Source organism: Haliotis rufescens, unplaced genomic scaffold (genome assembly GCF_023055435.1).
Source record: "Haliotis rufescens isolate VD_foot unplaced genomic scaffold, xgHalRufe1.0.p SCAF_15, whole genome shotgun sequence".
In the NCBI taxonomy this organism is placed as follows: Eukaryota; Metazoa; Mollusca; class Gastropoda; order Lepetellida; family Haliotidae; genus Haliotis; species Haliotis rufescens.
Window position 1 is genome coordinate 12,122,028 of NW_025963835.1, and position 14,655 is coordinate 12,136,682.

Genomic DNA, 14,655 nt, shown 5'->3' on the forward strand with positions numbered 1-14,655 from the left:
GTTCGATTCGATATTAATTCCTAATTACACATGAATTATAGAATATTGTACCAAAGGTAGGTGTATACAACGCAGACCATCAAGATATGTTTTCAGCATTTTCTTTGTTATTTCCTTTTCACATATGAATTATAGAATAGTGTACACTAAGGGTACACAAAGCACTATATGGGGGAAGTCCAATTTGGGAATATTGACTGAAATTTGCTGCTGACTTGGGGACGAATATTGGCAGATTTAGATAAAACCCTGCTATCATAAAAAATCAGATTTGGTATATTCCTCACCTGTCGCACATGAATTACAGAATATTATATTCCATGCATGTGTCCACCTGTTCAGTGTATAAAGTTCATTGTGATTCCTGTGGTACGCGAAACTGTATGTTGTTGGAATGGTTAAACTTAATACAAATTGTGAATTGAATGTCATATATAACTGACATTGCCATTCTGGCAAGTGTTGGTGGTTGATTTTCTTCACTCTAACATTGAAATCCCCATCTAAACAGGCATAGGCCCCTGGCACCTGTCACCAACCTTAGAATCTCTAGTCATACCTTATACCCCCAAGAACTATTACTGAGACAATCGATTTAAAAATAGATATTTTTGCTTTCAGCGTTTGACATATTTTACTTCCAGCGTTTGAAATATTTTACTTCAGTACCAGACATGAATTATGAATCGGCGCCTCGAAGTACATGTTTATCTATATAATTAATATTAAATAGTTTCATCATTTCATATAAAATATTTCCTTATATAAGAGTTATAGCATAATTCATATGAAACACGTGCCTATGAATACTTTCAACTATTTTTTATCAGGCTATTATATTAACATAAATTAATTTATGAAGGTAAAATGCATTTATTGTTTCTTTTAAAATATTAATTATGGAATGGAAAGAGGTCTTCTCACATCCCTAAATTTTTACACATAAATGGTTCGAGTGTAAAATATATTTTCCATTAAGCGGTCAGCCATGCTGTTTTGAGGAGCACATTACTTTAATATAAATATTAACGATGCTATTAAATATATGTGTGCATAATCAAATTAATACCTCAGCTTAAAACGCCCTAAAAACAGTACTAGACTGTGATACATGTGGTCACTGGTTTTATTTTCGTAATGCGTCAAAGTCTGACACTATTCTGACATCAAGCTACTTGCTCCAGTAACATATTTCATATCAGTGACACATAAAATGTATATGCTGCTACTGTTCAGGTGAAATTTATATTCTCCCAAGGAGAAGATTACAATCCTTCCTAAGCGTCATGTGCATATTTATGTAGTGGTTGTAATTTACATTCTGTGTGACTATGATTAATTATGTCTTACGTTATATTAAATATATTAAATGGCTAAGAGTGTTACGATTTATTTCAAGTTAATTTCTTGTGTTTGGATGTAAGATTAATTTTAATTATTCTGAATTCTTATTCTTCTTAATCAAGTAATACAATCCACATATTTAGATAATGAATATATCTGAACCACTTGTGATGTCATATTTGAAATGACATAATTATGTTAGGACCATGCTTGACTTATTTCTAATCTGTTGCCCCAAGGTAATTTGCGCTCACAGAGAAGCCGTACATAAATTAAAATATTTTAAAAATCGCGCAGTAAACCGCAGATAAAGAAAACTACACAAGCAGCCGTCCTCGTTCTAATTCGGTGAAATCCCAAAATAACTACGTTTTGTTTTTAAAGATATCGTCCTACTTTTTTGGTCAGATACCGGTAGTAAGAAAGTCGAATGAGACTGAATGATCCAATGAACGGGGACATAGGCGACTTTAAAACTCTCAAACTCAGACTTTGTAAACTCAGTCCCCTCACCCCCACCCCCCAACACACCCCTTCCAGATATTCAGCGTGACGTCATTGGGGTTTGCCAACCCAGGCTAAACAGGCAAACTTTATATCTACTCAACACGTCTATGTCTTACAAGTATAGGGGCATGCGATACACGCGAACACTTGGAAACTTCCCCAACAATCTGAATACTTGACGATCGCGTCGTTTCGACCGGTACTCACCTTTAACCCTCCGTCTCGACTGCCCACCGACTCTCGACCAGTACGTCCGTGTGTCCAGCCCGACCGATGACCGTCTGTCGCATTCCTCTGACACACAGTCCGTGGCGTACCGTCTGCCAGTCCGACAGGCCTATCTATCGTCTGCTCTAGCACGAGGGCTGCGCGAGCTGCTTGCTACTCGAGCTGGCTGTTCGCAGACGAGCTATACCCTAAAAATAGACAACATTAGCACATCGTCTGAAAGATGCAAAAATTAATCGTCAAAACTGGTTGCCATGACTTCGGCCCTATAGTGCTCGCACTATGGTCACGTGACCTCAGCGCGTGTAACTCTGAACTTCTGCGCTTATTACAGTCCTGCTAAGCATTATCAGTTTATTCGGTGTAAAGCGAAGCATAATTGCGTCGACACTGAGTAATTTGACCCGTACGTCTGCTCGTTGTACTGAGCCTGCACCTCCCGCTGCAAGTAATGCACAACCTCAATGCACAGTTGGCGCAGAGCTACTGCGTCGGTGTACAGCTGCACACTGTTCGCGACTCTCGGGAGGGGGTAAGGTGGTGGGGGTGCGTCGATTACGAAACGCTGATCTCGAAGAAACAGGTCTCAACGCTGTCTCAACTTTGTAATTGAAGCAGAAATATTCTTGATTCTTAATCATTAAGTTGTATCATTTTTACTACATTTTCTATGTCTAAAATTTCGTGACTTAAATTTATATATAATGGTGTTGTTCCAACAGTTCGATCTGTTTTGGAAGTATAAAGTCAGATTTTCATAAAGGAAACTAAAAGACCTGCGAAAAGGAATTTACTGGAAGTGATAAAAAATAACGCTCGGGATATCATAATGCATAAAATTCATAACACGTACCAAATTGTCGCAAAAACTAATCAAGTGTTCAATTCATAATAGTATTATGATAATAAGAAATGTAACAGAAAAGAAATTGCCGAATTGAAACGTACCCCTGTCTACTGAGTGAGTGAGTATGGTTTTACGCCGCTTTTAGCAATATTCCAGCAACATCACGGCAGGGGACCCAGGAAATGGGCTTCACACATTGTACCCATGTCGGGAATCGAACCCGGGTTTTCGGCGTGACGAGCGAACGCTTTAACAACTAGGCTACCCGACAGCCCCTACCCCTGTCTAAATAAGGCGTGATAAGTGTCATATTTTCCCGTTGATAGTTGTTGAATTTTTCATATGTAATAAACTGATAAGTATCTCTTACAGATTGAACTATGAAGCCCAGAGAGCGAGCGAGTATTGTTTTACGACACATATGCAATATTCCAGCTACATCACGACGGGGGACACCAAAAATGTAGGGAATCGAACTCGGGCCTTCGGCTTGACGAGAGAAACTTCAACCAGTAGGCTTACCCACCGACCCAAAGATCTTTGACGATGGAATCAATATGGTGTAATAAAGACAATTCGCTGTGTGATCACAAAATAGACCTAATAATTATTGTCACACACCAATATTTGAAATAATTCTCTGTAACTTGTAATGAGTAGGTTGTTACATGTGTCTCGTGGTGGGTAAGCCAATTCAGCTCGTAAAATCCCGTACTTGTAATATTTTATTGATATAATAAAGCAATAAATATACCTATCAAATATTTTACAATCTAAAATAGAATCACATTCTCGTTACCGAAGAATAGTGTCAGCTATCTGTAATGAGAATATTCGTGAAGATCCGGAGTAGAATAGGTCTTCAGCAACCCATGCTTGCCGTTAAAGGCGACTACGCTTGTCGTAAGAGGCGACTAACGAGATCGGGTGGAAGGCTCCCTTGACTTGCATGATGCATGTCATCGTATCCCATTTGCGTGGGTCGATGCTTATGATATCAATAACTGGATTGTCTGGCCCAGACTCGATTATTTAAGACCGCCGTCATATAGCTGGAATATTACTGAGTGCGGCGTCAAACAACAAACATCACATCCTGTAATGAGAAAGTTGTTTCCTTCGTTCATATTAAAAGCCTTGTGTAGATTCTTATTTACAGTGAAACTTCATTGATCCGGACACCTCGCATTCCTGATCATAACGGTAAGTTTTGCCAGGCAAAAGAAGGTATACCCTCATTTTTGACTTAAAGGATACAAACAAGAAATTGTGACTGATAGTGATGTATTTGATAGTGGTACCGAAGTTGTGTTTTGGACATGAGATTGCAGTGTTTCGGCGACGATTTTCAGCCCAGTAACATTTTGATGACGTTCTTAATGTTTCAGCTAAATCCAATTTTCCAGTTTAACTTTCTTTGGCCCGTTAGTTTAAACAGCAGTAGCACCACTGTGTAACGGCTGAAAGCAAGGACGGGGTATGATATGGCCCTGGGAAGCCGACTGGAAGAATCTGATATAAAAGTTACTGTAAAATTATTACAGTTTGTACCGTTGACTTGAAGTCACCAGAAGGTGTCACAAATAAACGAAAAGATCGGTGTGACAAACGCCCAAAGGAAATTACATTGTGATATAAGATAAATTATTTTAGTATATGTTTCTCCGCCTTCGCCCACATCTCCTAAAATTCTAAACGTCAATTCTAGAGAAAAATCAGTCCCCAACATCTGCAGAAACAGATCCCATAAAAGGCAAAAGAGTGACGACATTATATGAAGAGATCAATGAGAACCAGTAATGGCACCAGGTGTTCGTGAAAAGGGTAAGCAGGTCCAGCTTCCAACAGGTTTTGGTCAAGGGTTTACTCATATTCAAATACCAGACATCAGCTTCACGAAAACCGCCAAATAAGACTCTGAGGCACATTTTCCCCCTACTTCTACGTTACCCTCCATTTCGGGTGTCACCTCCGTAATATTGGCGGGATATTGCTAAAATCGGCGTAAAACCACACTTACTCACTCACAGCATTAACTGATTATATTTGGTTATCTTTTATAAATTGTTGAATAGAAAACAAATTTGAATTCTCATTCATTTAAATACATGTTGACAACTTTCATTACATATTCTAGCTAGCAAAGGTATCTGATCATTTTTCACAGTAGTCTAGTGGACATAAACACTTGCTACATTTATCTTTATAAACTAAGAACTATTCAATTCATCATATCATAGTCATTACCGCACATGGTGTCATGTTTTGAGTTCTTAATAGACAATAATTTCATGTGAGGAAACCAATAAAGGCTACCAATTGCACAACGAAAGAACTCGATATCCATCGATATTTTTATGTTGTAATGACATTTGATTTAAATGCTACTGTGATGGAAAACATTCATCTCGTAAACATTTTTGAAAGCGCGTGTATCATTGATAACGTCTATGGACCTATTTAGTTACACGATTAAAACAACAAGGAAACAACACATCGTTGTAAATTGTCACATCATAGACATATATCATGTGTAATACACATTAATGATGGCAAGGTCGTCATGGTGCACTATAAAATACTTTTCTTTGAAAAGCTTCCTGGGTAGTGTTGATCGAAACCATGGTGACGAGTCGTTGTTCACAGACACGTGTGCTGTTGACAGCGTGATAATACTCACGTAGAAGTAACAGGGAGGTTATGAAGGCGAAGGTCACGTAAAGCGTCATAACTGCACCTCTGCGTACAGCTATATATCCCCACAGTAGGTGTAGAAGTCAGGCAGCCTCAATGTGAAGCTATATACACCCACAGTAAGAGTAGAAGTCAGGCAGCCTCAATGTGAAGCTATATACACCCACAGTAGGTGTAGAAGTCAGGCAGCCTCAATGTAAAGCTATATACACCCACAGTAGGTGTAGAAGTCAGGCAGCCTCAATGTAAAGCTATATACACCCACAGTAGGTGTAGAAGTCAGGCAGCCTCAATGTGAAGCTATATACACCCACAGTAGGTGTAGAAGACAGGCAGCCTCAATGTGAAGCTATATACACCCACAGTAAGAGTAGAAGTCAGGCAGACTCAATGTGAAGCTATATACACCCACAGTAGGTGTAGAAGTCAGGCAGCCTCAATGTGAAGCTATATACACCCACAGTAGGTGTAGAAGTCAGGCAGCCTCAATGTGAAGCTATATACACCCACAGTAAGAGTAGAAGTCAGGCAGCCTCAACATGAAGCTATATACACCCACAGTAGGTGTAGAAGTCAGGCAGCCTCAATGTAAAGCTATATACACCCACAGTAGGTGTAGAAGACAGGCAGCCTCAATGTGAAGCTATATACACCCACAGTAAGAGTAGAAGTCAGGCAGACTCAATGTGAAGCTATATACACCCACAGTAGGTGTAGAAGTCAGGCAGCCTCAACGTGAAGCTATATACACCCACAGTAAGAGTAGAAGTCAGGCAGACTCAACATGAAGCTATATACACCCACAGTAGGTGTAGAAGTCAGGCAGCCTCAATGTGAAGCTATATACACCCACAGTAAGAGTAGAAGTCAGGCAGCCTCAACATGAAGCTATATACACCCACAGTAGGTGTAGAAGTCAGGCAGCCTCAATGTAAAGCTATATACACCCACAGTAGGTGTAGAAGACAGGCAGCCTCAATGGGAAGCTATATACACCCACAGTAAGAGTAGAAGTCAGGCAGACTCAATGTGAAGCTATATACACCCACAGTAGGTGTAGAAGTCAGGCAGCCTCAACGTGAAGCTATATACACCCACAGTAGGTGTAGAAGTCAGGCAGCCTCAACATGAAGCTATATACACCCACAGTAGGTGTAGAAGTCAGGCAGCCTCAACGTGAAGCTATATACACCCACAGTAAGAGTAGAAGTCAGGCAGCCTCAACGTGAAGCTATATACACCCACAGTAGGTGTAGAAGTCAGGCAGCCTCAATGTGAAGCTATATACACCCACAGTAAGAGTAGAAGTCAGGCAGCCTCAACATGAAGCTATATACACCCACAGTAGGTGTAGAAGTCAGGCAGCCTCAATGTAAAGCTATATACACCCACAGTAGGTGTAGAAGACAGGCAGCCTCAATGTGAAGCTATATACACCCACAGTAGGTGTAGAAGTCAGGCAGCCTCAATGTGAAGCTATATACACCCACAGTAGGTGTAGAAGACAGGCAGCCTCAATGTGAAGCTATATACACCCACAGTAAGAGTAGAAGTCAGGCAGACTCAATGTGAAGCTATATACACCCACAGTAGGTGTAGAAGTCAGGCAGCCTCAACATGAAGCTATATACACCCACAGTAAGAGTAGAAGTCAGGCAGCCTCAATGTGAAGCTATATACACCCACAGTAGGTGTAGAAGTCAGGCAGCCTCAATGTGAAGCTATATACACCCACAGTAAGAGTAGAAGTCAGGCAGCCTCAACATGAAGCTATATACACCCACAGTAAGAGTAGAAGTCAGGCAGCCTCAATGTGAAGCTATATATCCCCACTGTAGGTGTGGAAGCCAGGCCATCTCAATATGAAGCCATATATCCCCACTGTAGGTGTGGAAGCCAGACCATCTCAATATGAAGCCATATATCCCCACTGTAGGTGTGGAAGCCAGGCCATCTCAATGTGAAGCTATATATCCCCACAGTAGGTGTGGAAGCCAGGCCATCTCAATATGAAGCCATATATCCCCACTGTAGGTGTGGAAGCCAGGCCATCTCAATATGAAGCCATATATCCCCACTGTAGGTGTGGAAGCCAGGCCATCTCAATATGAAGCTATATATCCCCACTGTAGGTGTGGAAGCCAGGCCATCTCAATATGAAGCCATATATCCCCACTGTAGGTGTGGAAGCCAGACCATCTCAATGTGAAGCTATATATCCCCACTGTAGGTGTGGAAGCCAGGCCATCTCAATATGAAGCCATATATCCCCACTGTAGGTGTGGAAGCCAGACCATCTCAATGTGCAGCTATATATCCCCACTGTAGGTGTGGAAGCCAGACCATCTCAATGTGCAGCTATATATCCCCATTGTAGGTGTGGAAGCCAGGCCATCTCAATATGAAGCCATATATCCCCACTGTAGGTGTGGAAGCCAGACCATCTCAATGTGAAGCTATATATCCCCACTGTAGTCGTGGAAGCCAGACCATCTCAATATGAAGCCATATATCCCCACTGTAGGTGTGGAAGCCAGGCCATCTCAATATGAAGCCATATATCCCCACTGTAGGTGTGGAAGCCAGACCATCTCAATGTGAAGCTATATATCCCCACTGTAGGTGTGGAAGCCAGGCCATCTCAATATGAAGCCATATATCCCCACTGTAGGTGTGGAAGCCAGGCCATCTCAATATGAAGCCATATATCCCCACTGTAGGTGTGGAAGCCAGGCCATCTCAATATGAAGCCATATATCCCCACTGTAGGTGTGGAAGCCAGACCATCTCAATGTGAAGCTATATATCCCCACTGTAGGTGTGGAAGCCAGGCCATCTCAATATGAAGCCATATATCCCCACTGTAGGTGTGGAAGCCAGGCCATCTCAATATGAAGCCATATATCCCCACTGTAGGTGTGGAAGCCAGGCCATCTCAATATGAAGCCATATATCCCCACTGTAGGTGTGGAAGCCAGGCCATCTCATTGTGAAGCTATATATCCCCACTGTAGGTGTGGAAGCCAGACCATCTCAATGTGCAGGTATATATCCCCACTGTAGGTGCGGAAGTCAGGCCACCTAAATATGAAGCTATATATCCCCACTGTAGGTGTGGAAGCCAGGCCATCTCAATGTGCAGGTATATATCCCTACTTTTGGTGTGGAAGTCAGGCCACGTTAATATGAAGCTATATATTAAACTATACCACACTCATTCAGTCCCTGGCATTGTATTTTCAAAAAGAATTGCTTTCCTTTCTCGCAAAAGACAGAAGTGTAATCGTAGGAAACAAATCCTTGTGTTCGAGTTAGGAACCCGGGTTTGCAGAATCAGCTAATTCCTCTGTACGTTTAAGGTCATTCCGCAAACCTGGTCACGTTACACAATAAAACATGAAGGTGAATGACCAACGGCGTACTCTTGAAGTTATCTAGAGCGCAAACGTAAACAGGATATAGATGTGCTATAGATTCAGCATTATATTAGATAACATTGCATTTGAGATCCATTTTATGAAGCCTTTCACGGGAATATATTTTTTTCTAAGAATATGATAGGTAGGTTGTGAAAATGCCGAGTGATCTAAATAGTGCCTTTGATAACGATATGGACCCATGTACTCGTTTACCCATTACCGTATACGTACTCCCATACAAAACACAAACTTGAACATGTTCTCAAAATAAACAATGACAAATAATCTTAACAGATACAAGTCTTTTCAAAGATAAAGGGTTTTTTAATGTAAGACTCTTTTCAATCTGAGTGCACAAGAATGAAGGTGTTATATAGGTGGCAGTTTTGCTTTATGCTGATTCGGCGGGTTTTTTTCTCCATCGCTACATTCAACGAGAAGCATAGACACAATAATTGATAGACTAGTGTAAACATCTACCGAAACATACAAATACACAGTTAACATTTCCGATGGCAGAAATCGACTTAACGAGCGCTCTGGAAACGCGGAACTTTCAGGAAACTATTTGTCAGCTTAGCAAGAAAGCCATTGGCACTCACAAACAACCATATGTATGCATGTAATCGGAGCGTTGCTCGAAGAGAGTAATGTCTCTATCTCCGGGTTGAGTTGAGAAATCGGTGTACAAACTGACGACTGGGTATCTAGTCTGAAGGTCACGTATGTGTTGGAGTCACGTCGACACGCTGTGTGTCACGATACTTCTGTGCACAACGAGTACTCATTCTCGAGAAGATATATTTCAATGGATTATATTTCTATTTCTAACACATTCGTGGCGTCACCCTAGTGTCTAAACGATCCATTATTTTTCAGGAATGGACAGTTGGTCATCTTCAGTACATTAGCTTCTACTCACATTTCAATAACGGTACTATTTTCTTTATTTTTACACTCAAGTAAATTATTGGAAATTTGGAAATAAACTATTACGAATGTTCAAAAAATAGTTTAAATATATCATTATATGTACATTGTTGTGTTTCATTATATTACAGTAACGATGTTCATATTATATATAAACGTTTGCTGAGAAACTAACGAATAAAAAGGAGTTACATATATGTCCTTGTTCAGGGCTCTTCATTTTCATTTTAACGCCGTCAACATGTATTAAACGTGCAAGCGATTGCTAAAGTACTGGCAAAGGCAGAGGGTATTAATCCATGTAATATTCAATCATCAATGTGTGGCTTACGACATGGTTCACAAATTGCGCAACTACACTCACACGCATCTACAATTTGCGTTTTATGATCTCAAAATATATATGTAGCTAATGCATTTTAAATAAATAGAAAATCATTCTTTTGCTGTTTTTCCAATTTGTTTTTGTTTCTTACTTTATTGTAATTCCAAGTCACATTAATAGGCATTGCTTTGAAACCGTTACAAATATGTGACATTCTAGGAACGTAAACACGTTTTTTTCAAAGTTGAAAGTTGCGGAGGCCAATTCAATCCGGATCTTCACGCGGATCATATGGTGTAAAGGAAGTGAAGTTCAAATATTTGACTATGTTCATGTTTACTGTGCGGTGATTTTGTATCAACATAATAGGTAGGATATATAACTCGCGTGTTCCTAGATTTCATGTTCCATACGGTCCAGTACAGTAAGCCATATCAAGCTTGTAGGGCAACCTGTTGGTGCACCTCTCTGTCAACTTATCTACTGTACTGCTCCCTTGGGGTTGTGTCGCGGTTTTGATTATAGTTTTTAAATTGAAACTATTCAAAATACGATCACAAAACAGATACAGTCCATGAATATATTCCTTTGATTTTTTAGTCCTTGCAGATTGATGAGATTGTAACCTGAAAGAAAGCATGTCTTCATGAATAGGATGTGTGTCTAACGACACAGTGGGTCACATGTTAAACTCTAGGGGACCGTGGAGGTTTGGCATACAGTAAATCCAATTCAACCGGACGCCGCGTTTCCTATGACCCCTTATTCCATACCATTACGTTTGGGAACATATTTATATATACAATATCTTCATACCAGTGATCAGTTAATCCGCATATTCGTTAATGGGCACGATTTCTCTGGAAGCGGTAATTTCGGATTCAGTATGGGGTAAAGGGGACCCGCCCGAAATAGACTAGTAGTATCGATTTTCTTGAGTTTATCCTGGCGATGTCAAGAGAAACGCTAATCGCTTGATTAATTGGTCCCACTGTATATCAGAGAGTATATTCTATGACTGCTCATTAAAAAAACAAAATAACTGAATTTACTTTCCAAAAATATATTACATCGGTTTTCAACTCCAATAAATGCAGATAACATTAATAGCCCAATGTATCTCGTTTTGAAGCTGCATTGCAATGAGTAGCAAGACAATTTATCAATTTCTTGGTGTAAAACATACATATACATGACCTTTGATACTGATTGGCGATGGCACCGACAGTGAAGTAATACCTTCTTCATTCTGGCAGTCCACATGTTTTATTCATATGAGGTGCACATTAAACGAAACAAAATTTATTGACCCAGAAGATATTCTGCTTCATACTGTTCACTCTCTCTCCACCCCCCCCCCCCCCCACCCCCCACCCCACCCCCCACCCCACCCCCCCACACACACCCCCACACCCAAAGAAATTGCCTGCTACAAAAGTTACGTTGTGTTTTTCTTAAATAAAAATTCAGGCTCGAAGTTGAATATTGAAAATAGTCGTAGTTGTAACTTAAATAAAATCCTAGCACCCCCCCCCCCCCCCCCCCCCTCTCTCTCTCTCTCTCTCTCCACACCACACACACACACACCACCACCACCACACACACACACACACCACCACCACTAGACACACCATCACCCACACATCACACACACACACACACACATCACCCCCCCCCCCCCCCCCCCCCCCACACACACACACACAGAGAGAGAGAGAGAGAGAGACACACACACACACAGAGACACACACACACACACATCCCTCCCGCTCCGCACGATATCAAATGGTCGGTACGAAATAAACATGACCGAAAGGAGCCTAATCAGTATAAACAAATACTAAATCCTCCATCCTACCCTTAATGATGTTGTATATCTTCGGTGGACACAGTTTGCATATGACACAATGTTTATTTTAAATTGACGTTATTGCGCTGCGACGTTCTTGTGAGGGTAACACTGCACTTAGGAATCTGACCAATTCATTATCTTTTCATGATATATCTGACTAAAACGGTCCACATTAGCCCGATGGTATTAGTGTGGTATTACCCAGACTTACAAGGAAACTATTAATGATATACACGGGAAGTATACATTGTGAAGAAGCAGTTTCACCGAGGAGATTAGCACTGTATACAATACGCCATTAGCTGAGACTACAATACGCCGTTACACTGTGTACAGCGCGCCGTCAGGGAAGTACTATACGCCATAAGGGAAGTACTATACATCATTAGGGAAGTACTATACACCATTAGGGAAGTACTATACACAATTGGGGAAGTAATATACGCCATTAGGGAAGTACTATACGCCATTAGGGAAGTACTATACACCATTAGGGAAGTACTATACGCAATTAGGGAAGTACTATACGCCATTAGGAAAGTATTATACGCCCTTAGGGAAGTATTATACACCATTAGGGAAGTACTATACACCATTAGGGAAGTACTATACATCATTGGGGAAGGACTATACACCATTAGGGAAGTACTATACGCCATAAGGGAAGTACTATACGATGTTAGGGAAGTACTATACGCCATTAGGGAAGTACTATACGCTGTTAGGGAAGTACTATACAACATTAGGGAAGTATTATACGCCATTAGGGAAGTTCTATACGCCATAAGGGAAGTACTATACGCTGTAAGGGAAGTACTATACGCCATTAGGGAAGTACTATACGCTGTTAGGGAAGTACTATACAACATTAGGGAAGTATTATACGCCATTAGGGAAGTTCTATACGCCATAAGGGAAGTACTATACGCTGTAAGGGAAGTACTATACGCCATTAGGGAAGTTCTATACGCCATAAGGGAAGTACTTTACGCCATTAGGGAAGTATTATACGCCTTTAGGGAAGTACTATACAACATTAGGGAAGTATTATACGCCATTAGGGAAGCACTATACACCATAAGGGAAGTATTATACACCATTAGGGAAGTATTATACGCCATTAGGGAAGTACTATACACCATAAGGGAAGTACTATACGCCATTAGGGAAGTACTATACACCATTAGGGAAGTACTATACATCATTGGGGAAGTACTATACACCATTAGGGAAGTACTATACGCTGTTAGGGAAGTACTATACGCCATTAGGGAAGTACTATACACCATTAGGGAAGTACTATACATCATTGGGGAAGTACTATACACCATTAGGGAAGGCCTATACACCATTAGGGAAGTACTATACACCATTAGGGAAGTACTATACGCTGTTAGGGAAGTACTATACACCATTAGGGAAGTACTATACACCATTAGGGAAGTACTATACATCATTGGGGAAGTACTATACACCATTAGGGAAGGCCTATACACCATTAAGGAAGTACTATACGCTAATAGGGAAGTACTATACGCCATTGGGGAAGTACTATACACCATTAGGGAAGTACTGTATGTCATAAGGTAAGTATTATATACGCCATTAGGGAGGTACTATACGCCATTAGGGAAGTACTATACACAATTAGGGAAGTAATATACGCCATTAGGGAAGTACTATACGCCATTAGGGAAGTACTATACACCATTAGGGAAGTACTATACGCAATTAGGGAAGTACTATACACCATTAGGAAAGTATTATACGCCCTTAGGGAAGTATTATACACCATTAGGGAAGTACTATACACCATTAGGGAAGTACTATACATCATTGGGGAAGGACTATACACCATTAGGGAAGTACTATACGCCATAAGGGAAGTACTATACGATGTTAGGGAAGTACTATACAACATTAGGGAAGTATTATACGCCATTAGGGAAGTTCTATACGCCATAAGGGAAGTACTATGCGCTGTAAGGGAAGTACTATACGCCATTAGGGAAGTACTATACGTCATAAGGGAAGTACTATACAACATTTGGGAAGTATTATACGCCATTAGGGAAGTTCTATACGCCATAAGGGAAGTACTTTACGCTGTAAGGGAAGTACTATACGCAATTGCGGAAGTATTATACGCCATTAGGGAAGTACTATACAACATTAGGGAAGTATTATACGCCATTAGGGAAGCACTATACACCATTAGGGAAGTATTATACACCATTAGGGAAGTATTATACGCCATTAGGGAAGTACTATACACCATTAGGGAAGGCCTATACACCATTAGGGAAGTACTATACACCATTAGGGAAGTACTATACGCTGTTAGGGAAGTACTATACACCATTAGGGAAGTACTATACACCATTAGGGAAGTACTATACATCATTGGGGAAGTACTATACACCATTAGGGAAGGCCTATACACCATTAGGGAAGTACTATACACCATTAGGGAAGTACTATACGCTGTTAGGGAAGTACTATACGCCAT

The 14,655-nt window shown here is 40.6% G+C and overlaps 1 protein-coding gene across 1 annotated transcript in view; it reads right to left on the minus strand.

The window, feature by feature from the left end:
• Positions 1 to 2,435, minus strand: part of LOC125380047 — a 44,353-nt gene extending 41,918 nt beyond the window's left edge. Inside the window, exon 1 of the mRNA XM_048396142.1 lies at positions 2,059 to 2,435. The gene's annotated coding sequence lies outside the window, so the exon portion shown is untranslated. The remainder of the gene's footprint in view (positions 1 to 2,058) is intronic.
• Positions 2,436 to 14,655: the final 12,220 nt, after the last annotated feature.